Source organism: Lithobates pipiens, unplaced genomic scaffold, assembly GCF_037356315.1.
Source record: "Lithobates pipiens isolate NorthernLeopardFrog02 unplaced genomic scaffold, aLitPip1_a1.2 Scaffold_23, whole genome shotgun sequence".
In the NCBI taxonomy this organism is placed as follows: domain Eukaryota; kingdom Metazoa; phylum Chordata; class Amphibia; order Anura; family Ranidae; genus Lithobates; species Lithobates pipiens.
In genome coordinates this window covers 95,083,995-95,110,610 of record NW_027507785.1, presented here as the reverse complement: position 1 = coordinate 95,110,610, position 26,616 = coordinate 95,083,995, and the positions used below count along the sequence as shown (strand labels likewise).

The 26,616-nt window shown below is 45.6% G+C and overlaps 1 protein-coding gene across 1 annotated transcript in view; it reads right to left on the bottom strand.

The window, feature by feature from the left end:
- Positions 1 to 11,325, bottom strand: part of CHDH (choline dehydrogenase) — a 92,153-nt gene extending 80,828 nt beyond the window's left edge. Inside the window, exon 1 of the mRNA XM_077452060.1 lies at positions 11,143 to 11,325. The gene's annotated coding sequence lies outside the window, so the exon portion shown is untranslated. The remainder of the gene's footprint in view (positions 1 to 11,142) is intronic.
- Between the last annotated feature and the right edge of the window lie 15,291 nt (positions 11,326 to 26,616).

Sequence of the window (26,616 nt, the reverse complement as noted above, 5' to 3'; positions counted from 1 at the left end):
GGGTGGATGGCACTGGGGGCAGGTAGCACTGGGGTGGATGGCACTAGGGGCAGGTAGCACTGGGGTGGATGGCACTAGGGGCAGGTAGCACTGGGGTGGATGGCACTGGGGGCAGGTAGCACTGGGGTGGATGGCACTGGGGGCAGGTAGCACTGGGGTGGATGGCACTGGGGCAGATAGCACTGCTGGGGGCGGATGGCACTGCTGGGGGCGGATGGCACTGCTGGGGGCGGATGGCACTTTTTATTTCATTTTTTTATTTTATTTTTTTTCCGGAATCAGAACGGCTGCCGCTGCAGCCGTTCATCTCTCCCCTCTCGCACTGTCTGTGCGAGGAAGGAGAGCGGCGCTGCGAGATGATCTCATATGTTTACATATGAGATCATCTCCCATTGGACACGCCGATCACGCTGTAAACGGCCGCTGTGATTGGCCGTTTACAGCGATCTGTGTTTGCCTGTCCCCGGGGGACACGGCGAACACAGAACTTCCGCGATGCGCGCCCGCGGCGGCGCGCATTGCGGAAGTAAACATCAGGCCGTCCAGGGACGACCGCCCAAACGAACGCGCCTGCTCTACGGCCGTAATTCGGCTATAGGGCGGGCGCGAGGAGGTTAATTTTAAAATCATCAATATTTACACTCACAAACATCAACAACTCATGAGGCATTAGTTCATTTATGCAGGCTGTGCATAAATGAACTAATGTCTCATGAGTTGTTGATGTTTGTGAGTGTAAATATTGATTATTTTAAAAGAGAAGTGAGCTGAGAGCCTACAGGATATTTTGACAGAGTACATGGGCATCATGGAGAGTACATGAGCATCATGGGAAATATAGTTCCAAAACATCTGAGGTGCCAAGGATCGCTATCACTGCTCTATAGTGTGTACATATCTCAATTATGCCACGTACACACGATCGAATTGTCCGGCAGACTTGGTCCGGCAAACAATTCGGCAAACAAAGTCCGGCGATTTCTAATGCGATGATGTACAGCACGTACTACGGGACTAGAAAAAGCAAGTCCAAGACCCAGTACGACACCCTTTGGGCTCCTTCTGCTAATCTCGTGTGTATCTTGTCTTAGTAGAAGTTTGGTTAGAGACGATTCGCGCTTTTCAGACTTCAGCTTAATTTGTTAGTTTTCTGCGGTTCAGTCTGTGCCTGTGAGGTTTGTATCTGCTTTTCAGTGCGTGTGGATCAGTTGGTACCTGTTCTCAGGCACTTCTGGTCCGCTCGTTTCTGTTTTTCAGGTTGTTCTTCATAGGTCTTTCTGTTCTTCAGTGCATTCAGTTAAGCTTGTTTGACCAGTCGACCGTTTTGAAGCCATGGAGAGTGGACGTACTCGTTCTCGAGTTCGTGCTGTATGGGGGCTTGGTGTTGGGGTTCTTACTTTGACCCGAGCCCAGTCCATGAACAGGGCGAGGAGGAGTTCATGGACTAAGAATTGGCTGCGCCAGCGTGACCAATTCTCACATATGCCTCTGCTCCGTGAGATCCGAGAGAATAATCCTGGGGATTTCAGGAATTATCTCAGGATGACGGACCCCGTTTTTCACCATCTACTGGCTTTGCTGACCCCTTATATCAACAGGCAGGATACCTGCATGCGGCAAGCCATCACTCTGGAGCAGAGGCTAGTCGCCACGTTGCGGTACTTGGCAACAGGGAGAAGCTTGCAGGACCTCAAGTTCACGACAGGCATCTCCCTCCAGACTCTGGGGATCATTATCCCAGAGACCTGTTCTGCCATTATTCAGGTCCTGCAGAAGGAATATATGAGGGTAAGTTTTATCCTTTAACATTGCATTATATGTATTGTATGTTTGTATTAATTTAATGATTACTTAATATCCATGACAGGAATATGCTGTGAATGTCCCCTTTATATCCATACATGCATTTTTAAAATGTGTTTATTTTTCATTTCTCCTTTTGTGTCCCACATGCATATTTGCCTTCACTAACATCCTCTGCATGCAATCCTGGGCCCATATACACCCATAGCCTAGCCCCTTTTTAACAATTCATATCGCCAGCTCCATTGTACTGTTTTACCACCCCCACCCTTTTTTAAATGTCTTTGGGTGTAATGTGTGATCTAATTAATTAGAACCCCCCCACCCTTTTTTTTTAAATGTCTTCAGGTGTAATGTGTCATCTTCTAATTAATTAGAACCCCCCCCCCCCACACCCTATTTTAAATGTCTTCAGCTGTAATGTGTGATCTTCTAATTAATTAGAACCCCCCCACCCTTTTTTAAATGTCTACCTCAGGTGTAATGTGTTATCTAATTAATTAGAACACCCCCCCCCCCCCTGGCCACACTTGCCCACCCAAATTATGTTCCATGGGCCATCAGAGGAGTAATCTGAGAATTGGGCCTTATCTTAGATTTTTGGAAAGACGACTTATAAAAAATGTTTTACTGCTGTTCCAAAATGTTATGGTTTAATTTGTTAGGAATTTTTTTTATTTAAATAATAATTATCTTTTTTCTCTCTTTGACTCCACAGTTTCCTTCCACGCCACAGGAATGGCAGACTGTGGCTTCCCAGTTCGCTGCCCATTGGGACTTTCCCAACTGTGGAGGGGCGATCAACGGGAAACATGTGCGGATTGTGCCACCACCCCATTCAGGGTCTTACTACTGGAATTACAAGGGGTTCCATAGTGTGGTGTTAATGGCGGTGGTGTCGTTACAATACGACTTTATCTACGTGGATGTGGGGAAGAACAGCCGGATGTCAGACGGAGGAGTGTTTAAGCAGACATAGTTCTGCCACCGGCTCCTGACTGGTGGCCTGGGATTGCCACCAGATGCTGATAATGTGAAGGGTCTCCCTTTTGTATTCATCGCTGATGAAGCGTTCGGTCTGGGTGACCATTTGATGAAGCCGTTCTCACAAAGGACCCTCACCCCGGAGAGGAGGGTTTTTAATTACTGGCTGGCCAGAGCAAGAAGGGTTGTGGAGAATGCCTTTGGGATTATGGCCAGCCGATTCCGTCTGTTTTTGTCATCAATAAACCTGGCAGAGTACAAATTGAACCATGTCATTCTCTGCTGCTGCATTCTCCATAACTTTTTAGAAAGACATTCAGGAACATATTACCTGCAAACAATTGGGCCTGAGGCCGGACAATCCCCAGAACTCACAGGCCTGGATCCTAAAAAGTACGTGAGGTGCATGAACAATATGTCCCCTATTTTAATGGTAGGGGGGCCATTCCAATGCCAGCTGAGCAATAAATATTTACTTTTATTCAAAAATTAATTGTCTGATCAAATCTTTATTTTTTCTTCTTGTTTGCTTTTCTTTGTGGCTATCTCCTAGGTTCTCATAGTGCAGGGATATGCAATTAGCGGACCTCCAGCTGTTGCAAAACTACAAGTCCCATCATGCCTCTGCCTCTGGGTCTCATGCTTGTGGCTGTCAGAGTCTTGCTATGCCTCATGGGACTTGTAGTTCTGCAACAGCTGGAGTTCCACTAATTGCATATCCCTGTCCTAGTGCATTTGTAGTGAAAAGTGGTTTTCCCTTTAGTAAATAAGCCCCTTTTGTCACTGAAAACACAAAATTACTTCCCAAACTGGTATTGAGTATTGAAAGAAGAAGCCACATATACATATTGTTGTTGTTAAACATTTTTAATAGTGCACATTCAAACATGTGCTTTTTTTTCTAAACGTGCGTACATTGAGATCCCCTGATGGCACATAGCACATGTCTTCAAAATTTAGCCTCTAAAATCCTACAAAAATTTAAAAACTATTCAGATTTTTGCAAGGAAATGAAGAACATGATCAAGCTGTATTTTAGGGAAAAGGGGCTTAGATTCTCCCCAAAACATCGATCATGTTCTTCATTTCCTGCTGCATGGTGTCCAACTGCCTCTGCAAGTTTTGGATCTGGTTGCGCATTGTATCAATCTGGCCAATCCAGGCCATGATCTGACCAATCAGTCTCTGGACGCTGCCCGTTGAAAATGGCTCTGCGGCTTGCCCTTCCACAACCAGATCATCACCTAAAAATTGTGTTAAAATATGCAGCCATTAATTGTTTACCTCAAGCTGGGTTGTCAGACACTCACTTTGTGGGGTGCGTAGCTCAGCCACTTCCACCACCTCTTCTTCCTCCACTTCTTCACGTGGGCTTGGGCCCTCCACCTCTTGGCGTGGGCTTGGGCCCTCCACCTCTTCGCGTGGGCTTGGGCCCTCCACCTCTTCGCGTGCTGTGCTGTGTCCTCATCACACTACATTATATTATTGTTATTGTTATTATTATACTACATTACACTGAATAAAGTTCTAAAACATTTGTAGCTCTAAAGACATCTACACAGTGATATCCTAAACTGAGTGTGACAATACAATTTATCCTGAACAATAATAAAAAGATAATAAATAATAAAACAAATATAACCTTGTACCAGCTAAATACAGCGAATTTAATCCTGACAAACGAACGATTTTTATACATCTCGCCATATGCAATATATGAAAATTCATGCTATTTATTTACGTTTACCTATACGAATGATTATGTGCGAATGTTAACATATAAGCACACAACAAGTACTTACTTTTTTTGAGCTCCTTTTTAATTCTTCTGCACTGATCTGGCTCCTGCGATTTGATATCGGACCAGCGCTTCTTCAGTTGATCTTTGGCTCTTCGGACACCAAATTTCTTCTCCAAAGTGCTGACAATTATAGACATTATTTTATCCTTCCGAATATTGGGTTTGGGATAGGGACCATTTTTCCCATCATAGTCCTCCTTTCTCAATATATCCACCATCTCTTCAAATGCCATGTTTGTGGCCTTAAACCTCTTTCTTGAACCGGATGCATGGGGTTCGGGGCTTTCTTCCACGCTGCTTGCTGAAAATGCGTCTGCCATCTTTCTCTTTTTACTCTCCCACAACAGAACGAAGGGAAAATGGGCGTGGAAATTCGGTCACAAGGAACACCCGGGGCGGGCGACGTGGGCGACGCAGGCGGAGTTTGACGCATGCGCAGTGTATATAACGCTATTACAATACCGTACGTGTGTCCAAACAGAAGTAGCGAGTGGTCTGAACGACGGTAAGATTCTACATCACAATGGTTTTTACTGTTTTAAGTTTTAGGCCTACACTAGGACAAAATTATGAGACTCTGCATTGCCCATAGATGTTTTATATTCTTGTGAGGTGTGTGGTGTGTGTGTGTGTGTGTGTGTGTGTGGGTTGGGGGTTGGTGTGTGTGGTATGGGTGTGTGGGTGTGTGTAGTATGTGTCTCACCTATATTGTGAGAAAAATAATACTGTGAGTTTGGACTGACATTAGTGTTTTTGTTGTGTGTGTTGTCTTTCAGAAAAATATGGCAAGATATAATCCTAACCCTTTTAAGGAGGAGGCTTTTCTGACAAAGTTCATTGAACTTTATGAGACGCACAGAAACCTGTGGGAGGTGAAGCACCCTTTATATTCGAACCGTGCTGCCCGGAAGGCAACACTGGGAACACTTTTGAAGTTTGTGCAAACCCGACTCCCCCAGGCAGACATTACGTTTGTGGACTCCAAAATTCAGATCCTGCGTAACATGTATAGGCGGGAGCACAACAAGAACGTGATGTCCCACACATCAGGAGTAGCAGCAGATGAGATTTATGTACCCAAACTGTGGTACTTCAACAAACTGCATTTTCTGGATGACCAGGCGGAAGCCAGGCATTCGCTTTCCACCCTTCCCTCCACCCCAGCTGAGGCGTCCCAGGAAGATCCAGGCCCTTCCATCCTGGATGAAGTTGATGCACCCAGCTGGAGCCAGGTATATTTTATTTTAGCAAATATTGATTGTCCTAATATTAATGATGTAAAGTTAAATCTTCGAATGTCTTCCAAATCTTTCATCACAAATTATATTATATATACATATAACTATACCGTAGTTTTCACAAATGTGGATAAAATATTGGTGAACAGCTGGAAAAATGCTGGGGTCAAAATGATAGCCTTTTTGATTTCAGGAAAAATCTATTTACAAGTGAGAAAGGGAAAATTGTCTGTGATTAATGAAGCAAAAATAATAAAATGTGTTTTTTTTTTTACACAGGATGAGCTCACCCAGGAGGAGGCCGGGACCAGTGGTATGGAGGAGGAGGCCAGGACCAGCTGCACGCAGGAGATGGCTGGGCCCAGCAGGGGCCTGACTGAAAGTCAAGTCCCTCCCCTCCGCATAACCAGCAGAAGGCCCAGGAGGATGACATGAACGGAGGAGGAGTCATTGGTGCTAATCTGTCAGGCTAGCCAATTCCTCAGCAAACCCCCCCCCTACGCAACATATTTGGCCAGCAAGTTGCTGGAGATGGAAAAGGGCCAACGCGACTTATGTGAGGCAATTCAGAGGAGTTTGAATGGTGAACTGACACCAAACACCTGACTATACAATGCAGACCCTACTGCTACTCCTCCTCCTCCTACCACAAGTCCACCACCAGAGGCACAGCCTCCAGTGAAGCGTGGAGGGAAGGCTGCACGGAAGAGTCGGAAGTGACTGGCTTCAGTCTGGTCTGACAGAAGACGCAGGCTGTTGTAGTACCACAGCCTGGGGACATAGATGTCATCTGCTGCTGTTCCTGGTCTGTGAGATTCCAGGACCATGTTGTGCTCCCTATTTTATTGGCTACGCAGGATCCAAATTTTGTTGGCCATTGACTTGATGTGTGCCATGGGGGACAAAAGGCTTCACAAACTCCAAAAGTGTCTCCAGTATTGTATCACGGGAGCACGCACGAAGGTGCTTCTCACCATGCGAGGGAGCTCGCATGAATGTGAGAAGTACCTGCGAGAGAAGGCAGAGACAACCGCCGAGGGACCCCAGAAGAGCAGGTTCGGGGCCACTCTGTGCAAACGAGCTGCACAGTGGAGGTAACTATAACATGTTTGTTTTGTTTTTAAAAAATAAAAAAAAATACCTTTTACAATCCCTTTAATTTTCCCCAAATAATGTAATATGTGTTTTTATTCCAAAACCATAGTTTGTTTGTGAGTAGGCAGGTACATGTCAAAAGACTATGGGGGTTATTTACAAAAGGCAGATTCATTTTGCAATACAAGTGCTAACTACAAGTGCAATTGAAATTGCACCGCAAGGGCATTTGGAAGTGCAGTTGCTGTAAATCTGAAGGTAACATTTGAAATGAGGGGAAGCTCTGCTGATTTTATCATCCAATCATGTGCAAGCTAAAATGCTGTTTTGGAAATCTTTCTATCTATCGTTACATAGTTAGGTTTAAAAAAAATACACAAGTCCATCTAGTTCAACCCCCCCCCCCAAAAAAAAAATATATATAATAACAATAATAATATTATTTAAAAAAATAATATAAAAAAAAAACAATAAGAATAAGAATAATAAAAATAATATTATCAAAAAATATATAATAATAATATAGAAATAAAAAAAAATTCTATCTATCTAATTGTAATATTAATCATAAGATGAGGATGAATAAAGACGTTTGTGATAACTCTGTGTGAATATAAGCAGCAAAGCAACTTCATTCTTCTAGCATTATGAAGAAGAAAAGAATGTGCTGTATTAAAAGATCACAAAATTAGCAGCATGAGGAATGTGCTAGCTTCAATACAAACGCTAGTTTTACCAGACTGAGCGCTTCCGTCCTATACTTGCTTCTGAGCTTGCGTCATTCTTAATCCGCCGGACTACCACACTGACGAACGGATTGTCCGCTGAAAGCCAAGTCCGGCGGACAAATTTTGATGCAAAACTACTTTCTAAGTCCACCGGACTTTACAATGAAAAATTCTGCTGGAGCCTACACACAATCAAATTGTCTGGCGTAATGCGGTCCGGCAGACTAAGTCCGCTGGACAATTATATCGTGTGTACGCAGCATTAGGAGCACTAAGTGTCATTTCTGTCTGCTGCTTCATTCCTCTATCAGCATGAGTCACTTCTGACAAGTTTTCCTGACAACGAGAGAAAAGAAAGTGACAGAGGAGGGACCTCCAGCTGATTTACAGCTTTGGCTCGGTTCCTTTGTGCTGTGTGGAGGGGAGTGTCCCTTGTCTCCAATCAGCTCTCAGAGCTCTCCTACCTAGCTCTGCAGAGTGTAACTTTAACTCGCCACCCCCTTTTTTTTCTGACAGCTTAGATAAGCGTTATAAATTCTGGATTTATGAAGGAAGATTTGTTTAATATCTGTGTATCACCTGAGGCCAGTCACTTCACTGGGTATAACCACTTTAAATTAAACTTGTGCTTTGTCTGCACACACATTTCCACCATACGAATACGATCCAATCTTTTCTACACTAATCTGGCCCAAGTCCAAATGTCTGGTCTAGGGACTGATTATTATACAGGACAAATGTCAATGCAGATGTCAAAGCATTTGTACAGAGCTTATTAGTCTAACTGTTGCGCTGCCAGCAAATGAAAAGTGAAAAAATCAGATAAATAATGAAAACACAAAATTCATGAGAAATTCACATAGTTCATATAGGTGTTCAAGTAAGCAACTTAATTAAAAGTCCCAAATAATTAAAAAGTGCTATGTGCAAAAAGTTCATAGTCCAGAGAAATGATATGTGTAAATATAACGACCCAAATGTTCACCACTTGTGTGCACCCGCAGTCTCAAACTACTTACCAGATCCTCAGACCTCAAAAGAAGGAGGTGTGGCTACGCTTTATGGGAGAAAACCCAAATGCATGGATGGATGGGTGATGGCTTCCTAGTATGTCACACAGAGTTCATCTCGCCAACAGCGGCGATCCCCCATGTAGCACGCCAGCTCATAATAAGCAAGAGGAAGAAGATCTTTCATAGTGTGGTATTTAAAGCCAGCATTTCATTAAAATAAGTATACTCCCAAGTATAAACATAAAATTTTCTTGTTAAACAAAAAGAAAAAACATAAAATAATATCTGTGCTTAGTAGGAAAACAAACAGAAACAGCTAAGCACTATAACCCATATATTGGGCACAAAAACAAAAAATGAGAGATATAAAGTTAAGATTATAAATTAGACCATCAAAATTATACAAGTGTGTGTATCAAATAATATAATGTGCAAAATGAGCTGTGACTGCTATGCAGTATTCCATATAAAACCAGCATAGTGCAAAAATAAACACATTAAACTGCAATTTCCAGTGACATATAAAGTGCGAAATAGTGAGATCCAGTCATCGTGCACATGAAAATGTTCATAGATGGTTTGAATTCAGTGGGAGAAATCCCTTGTGGAATATGGAGCATGAATCAAATGCTTGACCACGTGAAAACACGTCACCACAGTGAGATAAGAGGCTTACCAGAAAGCCAGTGACCACGCTTATTCAGGGGGGGTTACAAACACTTGTTGGATCTGAGATCCACTGGAAGGATGTCCTGAGCGTCTCCCACCAGAAGCCTCCACCATGATTACTTGATTTAACTATTTTGCACTTCATATGTCACTGGAAATTATATTTAAATGTGTTTATTTTTGCATTACGTTGGTTTTATATGGAATACTGAAAAGCAGTCACAGCTAATTTTTGCACATTTGCACTTTATATTATTTGGTATGCACACTTGTCTCATGGTCTGCACACTTGTCTCATGGTCTAAGTCAGTGATTCTCAACCAGGGTTCCATGGAACCATGGGGTTCCTCCAGAGGTTGCTAGGGGTTCCTTCAGCATTGGACAATTTCTGCCTCTCAGTTAAAAAGATCACTGGTATCAGTGGGAACTTATCTATCTGTAATTCTTCCCAATGACCACAAGTGTAAGGACCATTCTTCCCGCTGGCCATCACAGTAATGTATCATGAGTTGTAGATTTACATTTTTTTGCAGGGGTCCCCTGAGACCGGAGAATTATTTCAAGGGTTCCTCTGTGTTGAAAAGGTTGAGAAAGGCTGGTCTAAGTTATAGCGCTGCACTTTATATCTCTCATCTCTCATACTCCCAAGTATAAAAGGTGTACCGCCATTTCAACAACATTATTACTCAATCAGGGCCTCAGTGGAAATGTTTATGCTCCTGCTGTAGCTCCGTCCAACATGTTTCATCCTATGAGACGTCATCACTGTGGCATATTCCGTTGCCCCAGTGACAACGTCTCATAGGATGAAATGCATCTGGCGGAGCTACAGTGGTGACGTCATCACACCCACCGTGGTGCTGATCGAGTAATATTGTTAGTGAAATGCCGTTACACCTATCACCCCTAAAGCATAGCCAGACCTTCTTCTTTTGAGGTCAGAGGATCTGGTAAGCAGTTTGCAACTGTGGGTGCACATGAATGGTGAAGAATCTATCACTTGTATGGACATGTGGGTCGCTGTATTTACTCATATCATTTCATCAGTCTATTGACTTTTAGCACATGATGTTTAATGAAGTTGCTTTCTTCAACACTTTAATTTTTGTGGATCTTTCACGAATTTTGCATTTTCATTATTTATCTGCTTTGTTATGCACTTGCACTTTTTATTTATTTGGGACTTTTAATTTAGTTGCTTTCTTGAACACCTATATGAATTATGTGAATTTCTCATTAATTTTGTGCTTTCATTATTTATAGAATTTTTTTATGCATTTTTGCTTGCACAATTGGGTTAATTTCTATTTATTTTATGTGTAGATATTTAGTGAGTGCAGCTGCCTCTAAAAATGTAGACCTTTTTATATATGTATTGGTGACACTTTAACGCAACAAATTTTAGTTTCTTTGCACAGAACGGCATGTTTGCTGGAGCTATATAAATGGCTAAAGGTAAAAATAATAACATATCTAACAAAAGTTAATGAGCAAGAATTAAAAAATCAATAACAACAAATTATAACTTCTATTGTCTTGCAAACGTGCTACTAATTCAAAATATTTTATAAATACAAAAATCCTTAGTAATGTAACAGTCAAATCACAAACATTTACAAAAGCCTTTTGTCCTGGCTAGTGTATTATAAAAAAACTTATGGGCTGGAAAGGGATAATAGTTGAAAACATTCATGTCACCATTTACGTAATGTGAAATACTAGACAGGTTCATATGAGGACAATAAGAATGATAATTTGTCTATTAAAAATCCCTCTAGCTATGTATAGATAAGAGGAAAAGCTAGACATACCTTGGCAGTACGATCTGTGATGTAGACAGCGGTGCAGTCCGGAGTTGTTTGTTCATGTAAGCTGCAACTATTTGGGAAAAAAAAAACTACAACACCCTCCACTTCTGTGCCAACACTGACTTGCATACAGTATGCAAGTTTGCTGGGGGAAGGGTGTTGTCTTAAAGCTGTACAAAATGACTATAGTGGAAACAATTAATAGATCAAACATAACAAGAAAAGCTACAATTTCTAGGGAAATTGTGTGAAGTGTTCTTGCCTCCACCTATTGGAGTGGACAGACTAACTGGGTAGACTGGCTTGAGTAACTGTTGTGTGGTTAGATTGGCTGGAGTAACTGTGAATAAGTCCCATCATTAGATTTTGTCACCTTCCACTCTAGTTTAGAACATTTCACCATTCATTCCTATGGGACAAATTTTACCGCAAAAACGGCGAAATGTTCCACAAAGTAATAGCACACCAATCGGGAACAATCCGCATGTTTCGGTATATGTAGTGTAAAAGCTGTGGGAGGAGTTAGGGTGGTAAATTTGGCAATAATAATAATAATATATATATATATGTGAGATAACAGTAAGTGGTCTTGCTATGCAAGAACACTTAATAAATGTAAAGCTATGAAAATGACTTTACCAAAGCGGGCAGGTTTATACTTTTAAAGAGGAAGTAAACCCTTCCAAATAACTTGGACCTATAGGTAAGCCTAGATTAAGGCTTACCTGTAGGTCCAAGCAATATCTCCTAAACCTATATGGTTTAGGAGATATTTGCCCGAAAATGGGCACCGCTGTCTACGGCGCATGCGCCGTAGACAGCGGCGCGCAGGCGCACTAAATGCGGCAAATCCAAGAATGGATTTGCCAAATTTGTCGACTCCCGTGCGCATGCGCGGGAGTGACGTCATCGCGGCTTCGCCGTATGACAGCAACGGAGCTGCGAGGCGCGACTCCCGTGCGCATGCGCGGGAGTGACGTCATCGCGGTTGCGCCGCTGTCATTGGTCGGAGCTGCGAGACGCCACCAGCAAGATGGACGCGGCGGACTACAGGGATCAGCGGCGACTTCGCTGGCTCCTGTGTCAGGTAAGTGACACATAATGAGCTACTATGCGATGCATAGTAGTCCATTATGCTTTACCTTTGCAGGGAAAAAAAGAGGAAGTAAACCCATTAGGGTTTACTTCCTCTTTAATGACTATATATAGCTTTATTCACATGGCTGTTAAAAATAAAAAAATGCATATACATGTGTTTTTTTTTTTAACCTCCTCCTGCCGGCCATATTCATATATGCGACCCTTTGTAACCATCTTTCTGTGCTGAGAGAGCATGCCCTACACCCGGAAAGCTCCTGATGCATAATTTTGCCATCGGGAGCTTTCCGATCATGAGAGGCAAACACAGCAGTCGTGTGATTGAAATGCCCATCCCATACCTCCCAACTTTTTGAAAAGGGAATGAGGGACACCTATCAGCAAAAGTATACAGGCATAGGTCTCACCCCTGGCCATGCCCCTTTATAGGAGAATTGTACAAAAAAACAAGATTGGTTAAACCCACAAGTGCTTTTTTTTACCACTACTATTCCTTTATATTGGCTTTTGGAATTTACAATTTGCAGCAATTTAGAAATCAGATGAAAGGTTTAGCGCTGGAAAACACTTTTTGATAGATAAAAAGTGCATTTTATATACATCTATACAGATCAGACCAAAATGAGGGACAAATGAGGAGGAATGAGGGACAGAAGGGCATTGCTCCAAATCAGGGACAGTCCCTCCAAATCAGGGACAGTTGGGAGCTATGCCCACCTCCACCTCCTGGCATTTAGGATAGGCTGACCAGACGTCCCCGTTTTCCGGGGACAGTCCCCGGATTGGGGACGCTCTCCCCAGACCGAATATGTCCCCGGTTTTGTCCCCGGATTGGCGCAGCAGCAGCCATGGCACTATTTTCGGCTGCTTAGTCTCAGGAGCTTCCACATTTTAGCTCCGGGAGTCGGGCTCTAGCGCCCGTTACCCATCCCATCAGCACATCCTGGCTTCTTGTAAACTCCGCCGCCTGTCCAATCAGACAATCCGCCTCAAATTGGTGTCTGCCTAAATCCGCCCACATTCCAGCCTCCTGCATGCAATGCATGCACTGTGCTCAGCCTACTTGTGAAAACCAGCCATAGAGGGGGGTCATAATTGGTGAGTGAGCCATCCTCTCTATGAACAGCTCTCCTCTCTCACCAGACCTCTTTGCTTCTTTCCCTTCTCATTTTGTTTTCCTCCCTGTGCAGACTTGGGGGGGGGGGGGGATTGTTCAGACTGGGGAGGGGGGATTGTGCGGACTGGGGGGGATTGTCCTGACTGATTCGGGGGGGGGGGGATTGTGCAGACTGGGGGGGATTGTGCAGACTGGTGGGGATTGTGCAGACTGGGGGGGGGGGGTTGTGCAGACTGGGGGGGATTATGCTGACCAAGGGGGATTATGCTGACTGGGGGGGGAGGGGGCTGTGCTGATGGGAGAGGTATTTTGCAGACTGGGGGGCTACACAGTGCTCCGAGAGAAGGCCTGTAATGTACACAGTGCTCTGAGAGGAGGCCTATGATGTACACAGTGCTCTGAGAGGAGGCCTATGATGTACACATTGCTCCGAGAGAAGGCCTGTAATGTACACAGTGCTCTGAGAGGAGGCCTATGATATACACAGTGCTCTGAGAGGAGGCCTATGATGTACACAGTGCTCTGAGAGAAGGCCTATGATGTACACAGTGCTCTGAGAGAAGGCCTGTAATGTACACATTGCTCTGAGAGGAGGCCTATGATGTACACAGTGCTCTGAGAGGAGGCCTATGATGTACACAGTGCTCTGAGAGGAGGCCTATGATGTACACAGTGCTCTGAGAGGAGGCCTATGATGTACACAGTGCTCTGAGAGTAGACCTGTAATGTACACAGTGCTCTGAGAGAAGGCCTGTAATGTACACAGTGCTCTGGAGGGTGGTATGAATGGAGCCCTGTAATGTACACAGTGCCCTAGAAGGTGGTATGAAGTATTTCTTTTTTTTATCTCATGGACGAAATGTATATATCATACAATTATTCCATTAACACATACCATATATCATTTGAGGAAAATATGCTTATAAAATAGTTTACCATTTGGCAATAAAAAAAATATATAATGTCCCCGGATTTCATTTTGAAAATCTGGTCACCTTAATTTAGGACCTTTTAAGGGGCTGGGAGACAGCAGCAGGAAGGGGTTTATTACAGATCTGAACACAGCTGTTTTGTTTTCAATGGAATCATTCACACAGGTGCGTAAACATGCACTGCGTTCAGATCTGTAACACAGTATCCAAAAATCTGCATCTAAGAACAAGTGCTTACACTTATAAATGCATGTATATGCGTTTGTAAGCAAGTAAAGAAAGCCAAAACAAAGGGGGAAAATAAACAATCATTATTGTAGTAAGGTCCCAGGCCTCCTTTAGTGTAATGAGAACCTCCAGAGCCAGGGTCAGCTGACATCGTTCTGTATAGAGTGGGTTGCAAGGCATGGTGAGTGTAATGCAAGAACGATTCATGGGTGCCAGACACTTCTTGAATGGAAAGAGATTTATTTCTATTTAACAGAACTGTGGGAGAGAGGGTTGGGCCAGGACACCCTTAGGTAGTTGCAGTGTTAATTGGCAGACTCAATACTTCTATAGGTAGACAGCCATGCAGGGAAAGGCACCCAGCAAGATGCCACATCTGCATGTGTAGGAGTGCTCTCTTATGACAACAGTCTTATAACAGTTCCTAACACAAGTTTTAACAAACTCCTTTACTTCCTCTACAATTGCTTCTTGTAGATTCTCAGCCCACTGAGTTGCTAGTCTCTCTCACTAGTCTTGCTGGTTCACTGCCACTGAACCCCCTGAGCTCTTCCAATCCTCTTACTCAGTATATTCCTTGAGCGTCACCCCTACTTCCCTGCTGGGTCCCTGGCTTGACACTTCAGAAACTCCTCAAGCGTCACCCCACTGGCCTGCTTGATCCCTGGCTTGGTACCTTCTGAAGTTTCCCAATTCTTCACCTTCCCCGGTTGGTGAAAATACTGCTCTGGTACTTGCTTCAGCGACTCACTGTGATCCCTGGTAATAGGGAGGTTGGTCCCTTAGTGGCAACAGCTTCCCCTCTAACTCCGACCGTGACATGTTCTCCAGCCGGCAGAACTGTCACTTCTGGTTGGACTGCAAGCCACAGTTCAAACCCTGTGCTGTTCTCTTGCTTCTGGATAGGCCCTCAGACAGCCTAGCAGCCAGATGTCCCCGGGATAGGCCCAAACTCCGGCCTAGTAGCCCAGGCGGCTCAACACATGTCCACCCAGACAGCCGTCTAGGTGGCACAGAACAGTGATCACCTGACTCCACCCAAATATATAGGTTCCCCCAGCAGGATAAGGGGCCCAAGGAAACCTGTCACTGAAACGGCTCTCTCCCATATCCAGCTGTCAAATTACCCGGCTCTCTCCCATATCCAGCTGTCAAATGACCCGGCTCTCTCCCATATGCAACTGTCACATGACCCGGCTCTCTCCCATATCCAGCTGTCACATGACCCGGCTCTCTCCCATATCCAGCTGTCACATGACCCGGCTCTCTCCCATATCCAGCTGTCACATGACCCGGCTCTCTCCCATATCCAGCTGTCACATGACCCGGCTCTCTCCCATATCCAGCTGTCACATGACCCGGCTCTCTCCCATATCCAGCTGTCACATGACCCGGCTCTCTCCCATATCCAGCTGTCACATGACCCGGCTCTCTCCCATATCCAGCTGTCACATGACCCAGCTCTCTCCCATATCCAGCTGTCAAATGACCCGGCTCTCTCCTATATCCAGCTGTCAAATGACCCGGCTCTCTTCCATATCCAGCTGTCACATGACCCACCTCTCTCCCATATACAGTGTCGCATGACCCGCCTCTCTCCCATATCCAGCTGTCGCATGTCCCGGCTCTCTCCCATATCCAGCTGTCAAATTACCCGGCTCTCTCCCATATCCAGCTGTCAAATGACCCGGCTCTCTCCCATATGCAACTGTCACATGACCCGGCTCTCTCCCATATCCAGCTGTCACATGACCCGGCTCTCTCCCATATCCAGCTGTCACATGACCCGGCTCTCTCCCATATCCAGCTGTCACATGACCCGGCTCTCTCCCATATCCAGCTGTCACATGACCCGGCTCTCTCCCATATCCAGCTGTCACATGACCCGGCTCTCTCCCATATCCAGCTGTCACATGACCCGGCTCTCTCCCATATCCAGCTGTCACATGACCCGGCTCTCTCCCATATCCAGCTGTCACATGACCCAGCTCTCTCCCATATCCAGCTGTCAAATGACCCGGCTCTCTCCTATATCCAGCTGTCAAATGACCCGGCTCTCTTCCATATCCAGCTGTCACATGACCCGCCTCTCTCCCATATACAGTGTCGCATGACCCGCCTCTCTCCCATATCCAGCTGTCGCATGTCCCGGCTCTCTCCCATATCCAGCTGTCGCATGTCCCGGCTCTCTCCCATATCCAGCTGTCGCATGACCCGGCTCTCTCCCATATCCAGCTGTCACATGACCCGGCTCTCTCCCATATCCAGCTGTCACATGACCCGGCTCTCTCCCATATCCAGCTGTCACATGACCCGGCTCTCTCCCATATCCAGCTGTCACATGACCCAGCTCTCTCCCATATCCAGCTGTCAAATGACCCGGCTCTCTCCTATATCCAGCTGTCAAATGACCCGGCTCTCTTCCATATCCAGCTGTCACATGACCCGCCTCTCTCCCATATACAGTGTCGCATGACCCAGCTCTCTCCCATATCCAGCTGTCGCATGTCCCGGCTCTCTCCCATATCCAGCTGTCGCATGTCCCGGCTCTCTCCCATATCTAGCTGTCTCATGACCCAGCTCTCTCCTATATCCAGCTGTTGCATGACCAGGTGTTGTGACAGATACAGTCTGCCTATCGAAAAGTGTCCACTCTGAACTGCGCAGGCGCAGCTCTTGTGCAGTATGGAGCAGAAGGAGATTCGGAAAATCTCTGAAGTTGAACGGCGCCTGCGCCGTGAGTCCAGGTGCAAGCCCCACCATCCAAGTGGACATAGGGCTGCACATATTAGAGGGCCCCTCACGGGGGACACTATATGACATGACACCGGCTCTCTCCCATATCCAGCTGTCACATGACCCGGCTATCTCCCATATCCAGCTGTCGCATGACCCAGCTCTCTCCCATATCCAGCTGTTGCATGACCCGGCTCTCTCCCATATACAGCTGTTGCATGACCCGGCTTTGGCTGGACTTCTCCTTTAATATCAGCTGGTTTAGTCTCACCTGATGGCCTATGAAAAGGTGTCTGTTTACCAAGGTGTCGCACAATAAATATTTCATTATGGGTAAAAGCAAAGCGCTCTCTCAAGACCTTTGCAACCTTATTGTTGCAAAACATACCGATGGCATTGATTATAGAAGGATTTCTAAACTTCTGAATGTTCCAGTGAGCACTGTTGGGGCCATAATCTGGAAGTGGAAAGAACATAATTTCACCATAAACCTGCCACAACCAGGTGCTCCTTGCAAGATTTCTGACAGAGGAGTTGAAGGACATTAAGTACTCTACAAGCTACTATTAACTTGTCTCTTCCCATAGTTATCTAGTTTATAAAACCCTACTAGGCACACTGATATAAAGTTACTTATGAAAACACACACTGCTGCTAGTAAAACACTATCTTATTTATTTCCCAAGAAATTAGGAAAGCTAACAAAGTATTAAAAAGACATTACAATATCACAAAGCATACAATCAGAACATATAATACAAGAATATGAAAGATACTTATCACACGGTCCTCCATGAGGCTTTGCTGCATCAGCTAGGCTCAGACCAGGAGAGGGCCTTCACCACGAGGTTTAGGCCGGAGCCATTACCCAGAGTAGTCCTCAAGATGGCCGAATCATCAGGTTAGCAGAATCACAGCCTCATGAGAGGCTCTGGGCAGCGAACAGAGAGAGAGCATTGTCTGTGTGTGTGATCCTTTCATTCAAACATACACGCCCACTCGTAGCCACCCCCATTTGCCTTCCATCCAATAGATATCGCCAAGACTTAATCCTTCACATGTCTGCCCATTCTTCAGGAAGCATGCTGTATTGACCCTTACGAGGAAGTTTTCACCCCATTGATGTGTCACCTGGCACCCTTTAGTCTGGCCAACAGATACCTTATTATGCATAAGTGTTAACCTGCCTTCTGGGTATATGCACCATATTAACTCCGTTACATCAATACATGTCATACATTAAAACCTTTCTTCTTTCAATTCCACCTTCCAACAAAAAAACACATATTTTACATTTTCATGTTCTGACGGATTGGATGTGTCATATTCCTTCCCCAACCTCCAACCCATTGCACATGTATTAATAACATGTTTGCATTCATCAGGAGAGACTCTGGCAAAAATATTTCACAAGTTCTGTTGATGGGCACAGTCTTTCAGATTCAGCATTAGCACCAAATTGTCCATAATAAAAAAACAAGTATTAATTTGAATCTTTCAGTTTTTTTTTTTCTTCTCTCCTGATGTTTATCTGAACAAATTTCTGGTGTGGTGTGGTGTGGTGTGGTGTGGGTAGACAAACTGCTAACCAGATGATCATCTGTCATCTATGTTCCAGAAACCTCTCCCATCGCGCTCCACCAGGATTCTGGAAGTGAAAAACAAGAGCAGCATCAAATTCTTATCCATAACATCTGCTTGCTTACCATGTTTACTTATAGTTCCCTCCTTGGAACCCAGGAACTTCATATTCCTGGCTTCTGCAACTCTGACCAACTCTGACCAAACTATCCAAACCTCTTTAGGCTGAACCCACTGTAAAATGGATCCCCATAGTATGATCAAAAATGTTTAAAAACGAATGTCAATGTTGCTTCTCAAAAAATTCAAATTTTACAAGATAAAAAGAAAATGCATTTCTGTATCTTTACAATGTATGCACTACCCCCTTTCAGGTGGACAAAGCCTAAACCAGGGGTGTCCAAACTTTTTTCAAAGAGGGCCAGATTTGATGAAGTGAACATGCTCGAGGGCCGACCATTTTGTCTGACATTCTTTAAACCATTAAAATTCGGTCTAAGTGTGTTCCTCCGAGCACTAATACACGGCCCAACAAGAATTCTCTTGCCTTTTTGCTGTGTGTGGTGAACAGATGAGCTTGGGTGTGTTATTTGGATATACTGTATTTAATCGGCTTATACCACACAACTTATCTTTAAAAAGGAAGTCTCAGGAAAAAATATAAAAATCTTACATTTTAAATAAAGACATGAGAAGCAAAATAAGGGTCAGTGCCCATCTGCAGCCCCCAGCGTATTGCCATGAATGCAGCCTCCACCGTATTGCCATGAATGCAGCCTCCACCGTATTGCCATGAATGCAGCCTCCACCGTATTGCCATGAATGCAGCCCCCACCGTATTGCCATGAATGCAGCCCCCACCGTATTGCCATGAATGCAGCCCCCACCGTATTGCCATGAATGCAGCCCCCACCGTATTGCCATGAATGCAGCCCCCACCGTATTGCCATTAATGCAGCCCCCACCGTATTGCCATTAATGCAGCCCCCAGCGTATTGCCATGAATGCAGCCCCCACCGTATTGCCATGAATGCAGCCCCCACCGTATTGCCAGGAATGCAGCCCACACATTGCCAGGAATGCAGCCCACACATTGCCATGAATGCAGCCCCCACATTGCCATGAATGCAGCCCCCACATTGCCATGAATGCAGCCCCCACATTGCCATGAATGCAGCCCACACATTGCCATGAATGCAGCCCACACATTGCCATGAATGCAGCCCACACATTGCCATGAATGCAGCCCCCATATTGCCATGAATGCAGCCCCCATATTGCCATGAATGCAGCCCCCATATTGCCATGAATGCAGCCCACACATTGCCATGAATGCAGCCCCCATATTGCCATGAATGCAGCCCACACATTGCCATGAATGCAGACTCACCATTGCCATCGGTGCAGCCTGATTCATGTTCTGCAGCCTTGGAGGAGACAGGGAGGGGGGCGGGATGAGCGCCGACAGACATACAGGAGAAACTCCTGTTTCTATCGAAGGCCTCTTTAATTGAAAGTCCCGCCTCCTGTGATGGACAAAACGGTTGTCCAATGGCAGTGCAGGACGGGACTTCCTTTTACACAGGACACTGTCCTGTATCCACGGCACTCGTTCCCGCCCCCTCCATGGCAGCCAGCATATCTATCTTTTGTGGCCCCCGGCGAACGGGGGTTCGTTGGGGGCCACAAAAGATATATATGTGAAGATGTCCAGACGGGCCGTCTGAAACCGGAACGCGGGCCGCGATTGGCCCGCGGGCCGGACTTTGGACATGCCTGGCCTAAACCTTTTGGAACTATTTTCCACCTGAATGAAAATAAAAACAAAGAAAAAAGACAAAACTCCAGTGGCTTAGAATGGTTTCCTACCAACTTTTTGTCTTAAAACGAAATGTTTCCAGCTGCTACCTGAGGGCATCCTCAATTACCCCCCTTTTAGGTGGACTCAACATACTAATTTTCCACCTGAACAAAGTAAAAATAAAATAGATGACTAAACAAATACCAAATTTTTTTTTTTAGAAAAAAATAAAAAATCTGCCCATTATCACCCAAGAACAACATGAAAAGACAACCACAATAAAACAATGGCAAACACTCAACTTTTAATTAACCGCTTCCCACCCGCCCTATGGCCGAATGACGGCCTTAGAGCGGGCGGCTTCCTTTGCCTGGCCGTCCCTGGACGGCCTGGTGTTTACTTCCGCAATGCGTGCCGCCGGGGGCGCGCATCGCAGAAGTTTTGTATGCGCCGTGTCTCCCGGAGACAGGCAAATACAGATCGCCGTGAACGGCCAATCAAAGCGGCCGTTCACAGAGCGATCGAAGCTGCCAATAGGAGATGATCTCAAATGTAAACATATGAGATCATCTCCCATTGCCGTGCCTCTCCCTCCTCACATAGAGACAGCGTGTGAGGAGGGAGAGCGGATCTGTGAGTGATACATTGTATCTGTCAGTCCCAGTGCCAATTGTCTGTCAGTCCCAGTGCCAATTGTCAGCCCCAGTGCCAATTGTCAGCCCCAGTGCCATCTGTCAGCCCCAGTGCCATCTGTCAGCCCAGTGCCATCTGTCAGCCCAGTGCCAGTGCCGCCAGTGCCACCTGCCAGCGCCACTTGCCAGTGACAGTGCCACCTGCCAGCGACAGTGCCATCCGTCAGCCCCAGTGCCGTCAGCCCCAGTGCCGTCAGCGCCAGTGCCGTCAGCGCCAGTGCCGCCAGTGCCAGTGCCACCTACCAGCGCCAGTGCCAGCGCCACCTGCCAGCGCCAGTGCCACCTGCCAGTGCCATCCGTCAGCCCCAGTGCCGTCAGCCCCAGTGCCGTCAGCACCAGTGCCGCCAGTGCCAGTGCCACCTACCAGCGCCAGCGCCACCTGCCAGTGCCACCTGCCAGTGCCACCTGCCAGTGCCACCTGCCAACGCCAGTGCCATCCTTCAGCCGAAATGCCGTCAGCCCCAGTGCTGTCAGTGCCAGTGCCACCAGTGCCAGTGCCACCTGCCAGTGCCGCCAGTGCCACCTGCCAGTGCCACCTGCCAGCGCCATCTGCCAGCCGCAGTGCCATCTGCCAGCCCCATTTGCCAGAGCAAATAGTCAGCACCATCTGCCAGTGCCATCTGCCAGTGCCAGCCCCAGTGCCATCTGTCAGCGACATCTGTCAGCGACATCTGCCAGCGACATCTGTCAGCCCCATCTGCCTCCAGTGCCATCTGCCTCCAGTGCCATCTGCCTCCAGTGCCATTTGTCAGTGCCACGTGTTGTCAGTGCCACCTGCCACGTCAGTGTCACCTGTGATCAGCGTCACCTGTCAGTGTCACCTGCCACATCAGCGTCACCTGTCAGTGTCATCTGCCAAATCAGCGTCACCTGTCAGTGTCACCTGCCACATCAGCATTACCTGTCAGTGTCATCTGCCAAATCAGCATCACCTGTCAGTGTCATCTGCCAGATCAGCGTCACCTGTCAGTGCCATTTGTGATCAATAAAAATGTCACAAAGATTATATTCAGCTGAGGAGGCATATGATATCCTTGCAGCCGACGAGAGCAACGGGGAGGTTTCCGCTTCGGATTCCTCCTCATATTCAGATTGTGACTCTGACGTGGACTACGAGCCTGTCCTCAGCAGCGGTACCATGACAGCCTCAGAGGAGGAAGATGATAGTCCGCCCGTCAGACGAAGGCGCACTGGTGAGGAGGCGGTACCATCCACCAGCACCGCAGAGCCATCCACCGGCAACCCAGTGCCATCCACCGGCACCACAGTACCTCGGCAAAGGCCACGTACAAGTGGGGTGTCAACTCGGCCCCAAAGGGTTAGGTCCCATGCCAGCCTTCCCTATTCCCTCCAGAACCCCTTGTGGCTTCCTCCTAACTCAGGAGAAGCCAACGTTCCCCCTTTCACTGCCAACCCAGGAGTCCAGGTGGACACACACAATTTTTCCCTGATGGACTTTTTCCACCTAATTTTTACAGAGGACATGCTTGAATCCATTGTGGTCCAGTCCAACCTATATGCCCAACAATTTATTGAAAGCAACCCAACGTCCTCTTATGCCTGTCCCTACAAGTGGAGAGCCCTAACAGTGGAGGAGTTTAAAAAATTTTTGGGCCTCACATTTTGTATGGGACTAAACAATAAAAATGAAATATGTGCATATTGGTCATCCCGCCCCATCTATCACATGCCCATCTTTTCCTCAATAATGTCCCGGACCAGATATCTAACGATAATGAGATTCCTACACTTTAATGACAATACCCAGTGCCTTCCCCGGAATGACCCAAATTTTGATAAACATTACAAAATTCGGCCGCTAATAAATTATTTTTCTCAGATTTTCCCCCAGTTGTTTACCCCAGACCAACACATATGTGTGGATGAGTCCCTGATAAAATTTTCTGGCAGGCTGGGCCTAAAGCAATTTATTCCCTCCAAAAGGGCCCGCTATGGGGTGAAAATGTATAAGTTGTGTGATCGAGCCACAGCGTATACATATTCCTTCATGGTATACGAAGGGAAGGACACCCAGCTACATCCCCCTAATTGCCCCGAATACATCGGATCAAGTGGAAAAGTTGTTTGGGAACTCATAAACCCACTCCTGGAGAAAGGCTACCATCTGTATGTGGACAATTTTTATACCAGTTTACCCCTGTTCCGCAACCTCCATAGAATGCAAACTCCAGCATGTGGCACCGTAAGAACGAACCGGAAGGGCTTTCCTCAAAGCCTCGTCAACAAAAGGCTAAGAAAAGGCGAAGCGGCGAGTTTACGGAACGAGGAAATTTTGGCTGTGAAGTGGAGGGACAGAAGGGATGTCTACATGCTTTCTTCGATCCACAACAACACTTTTGTTGAGATCACCAGGAGGGATGGCCCAATACTAAAACCCACTTGTATACATGAGTACAACATGTTCATGGGGGTGTAGACTTGAACGACCAGATGCTCGAACCCTATCTTGCCACGAGAAGAACATACAAGTGGTATAAAAAAATTGCAATTTATTTCTTTAATTTGGCCATATACAACACATATGTCATTTATCGTAAGTCCACAGAAAGACCCATACCCTTCCTTGGCTACCAGGAGGAAATCACCACTGCCCTTATATACCCCAACGGCCCACCACAAAACATTCGATCCGATGTAATTAGCAGACTCTCTGAACGCCACTTTCCTGACAAAATCCCTCCCAGACCAACAGGCCGAAGACATCAGAAAAAATGTCGGGTGTGCAGCAAACGAGGAGTGAGAAGAGACACCACTTATCACTGTGCCCAATGCCCTTCCCAACCAGGCCTCTGCATAGGTGACTGTTTCCGCCGTTACCATACTTCAGTGAATTATTAGTGAAGTATGGTAACCATAACCCTCACTTCCTGCCATTTACCTTCAAACCCCTTATGCCTCTGCTTGCTCTGTAACTGACCCTGGCTTGTTATTCGACCACGCTTCTGCCTTCTGATTTTGTACATACCTCTGCCTGATCTGGAACTGACCCTGGCTTGTTATTCGACCACGCTTCTGCCTACTGATTCTGTTTATGCCTCTGCCTGATCTGGAACTGACCCTGGACTGTTATTCGACCACGCTTCTGCCTACTGATTCTGTACATACCTCTGCCTGATCTGGAACTGACCCTGGACTGTTTGACCATGCCTTTTGCCTGCCTCTTGGACTGATCTTGTACCCTCTGTGGACTAGTGGGATTCATAACAGGGGTCTCACATATGTGAGGGGCTCCAGAATAGTTTTTTTGGATGAAGAAGACAATTTCCTTTGTTTTTTCATTCCTAGATTAGGGTCTGGAGACTCGGAGGCTTCAAAGAGATTTGGGAGAAGCCTCTACCCCTATCCCCATTCTGTCCTGAACAAGGCCCTACTTCTGCCTGCTGCCTGTAGGACCTATACCATCATGCCTCTGCCTGTCGCATGAACTGACCACAGCACATGGATGGACCATGTTCCTGCCTACTACCAGGACCAATATTTTGTCAATGCTGACGATCTCTGCCTGCACTGACCTTGGACTGTATATGGACAGTATCCCTGCCTGCTGCCAATATTGACTATGGACAGTATACCTGCCTGTTGCCTGGAAAATTGTGTTCACTTTTGCTGACCAAGTCCCTGCCTGCTGCCTGGACCAGTGCTATCATCCTGTGGACAACTGCACTGCTAAAACCACAGGTAATCTTTTGTTTACTCTTTTCTCAGCAGAATGTATTTTGGGGTGTAATTCTTGGTATGTGCATGCTATGTGTCCCTGGAACACCTGATGGTGTTCCTTGCATGTTGGGCCTCTGTATGTGGCCAAGCTGTGTAAAAGTCTCACATATTTGGTATCGTTATACTCAGGAGGAGTAGTAGAACGTATTTTGGGGTGTCATTTTTGCTATGTATATGCTATGTGTTGGAAATATCTTATAAATGGACAACTTTGCATAAAAAAATGCGTTTTCATTTTTTTTCCACATTTTCCCAAAACTTCTGGAAAAAAAATGAACCATTCAAACGACTCAATATGCCTCATAGATTATACGTTGGGGTGTTAGCTTTCCAAAATGGGGTCACTTTGTGGGCATTTTCATTGTGCTGGTGCTCCAGGGCCTTCAAAAATGTAATAGGTGGTTGAGAAATGAGATGTGTAATTTATGCCCCTAGAACGCCTAATGGTGCTATTTCAATATTGGGCCTCTGTATGTGGCCAGGCTGTGTAAAAGTCTCACACATTTGGTATCGTTATACTCAGGAGGAGTAGTAGAATGTATTTTGGGGTGTCATTTTTGCTATGTACATGCTATGTGTTGGAAATATCTTATAAATGGACAACTTTGCGTAAAAAAAATGCGTTTTCATTTTTTTTCCACATTTTCCCAAAACTTCTGGAAAAAAAATGAACCATTCAAACGACTCAATATGCCTCATAGATTATACGTTGGGGTGTTAGCTTTCCAAAATGGGGTCACTTTGTGGGCATTTCCATTGTCCTGGTGCTCCAGGGCCTTCAAAACTGTAATAGGTAGTTGAGAAATAAGATGTGTAATTTATGCTCCTAGAACGCCTGATGGTGCCATTTCAATATTGGGCCTCTGTATGTGGACAGGCTGTGTAAAAGTCTCACACATTTGGTATCGTTATACTCAGGAGGAGTAGTAGAATGTATTTTGGGGTGTCATTTTTGCTATGTACATGCTATGTGTTGGAAATATCTTATAAATGGACAACTTTGCGTAAAAAAATGCGTTTTCATTTTTTTTTCACATTTTCCCAAAACTTCTGGAAAAAAAATGAACCATTCAAACGACTCAATATGCCTCATAGATTATACGTTGGGGTGTTAGCTTTCCAAAATGGGGTCACTTTGTGGGCATTTCCATTGTCCTGGTGCTCCAGGCCCTTCAAAACTGTAATAGGTGGTTGAGAAATGAAATGTGTAATTTATGCTCCTAGAACGCCTGATGGTGCTATTTCAATATTGGGCCTCTGTATGTGGCCAGGCTGTGTAAAAGTCTCACACATTTGGTATCGTAATACTCAGAAGGAGTAGCAGAACGTATTTTGGGGTGTCATTTGTGGTATACACATGCCATGTGAGAGAAATAACCTATTACATTAAAAATTTTGTGAGAAAAAAAAAAAAAAATCTTCATTTTGCAAAGAATTGTGGGAAAAAGATGACAACATCAAAAACCTCACCATGCATCTTAGTAAATACCTTGGAATGTCTACTTTCAAAAAAGGGGTCATTTGGGGGGTATTTGTACTTTCCTGACTTGTTCG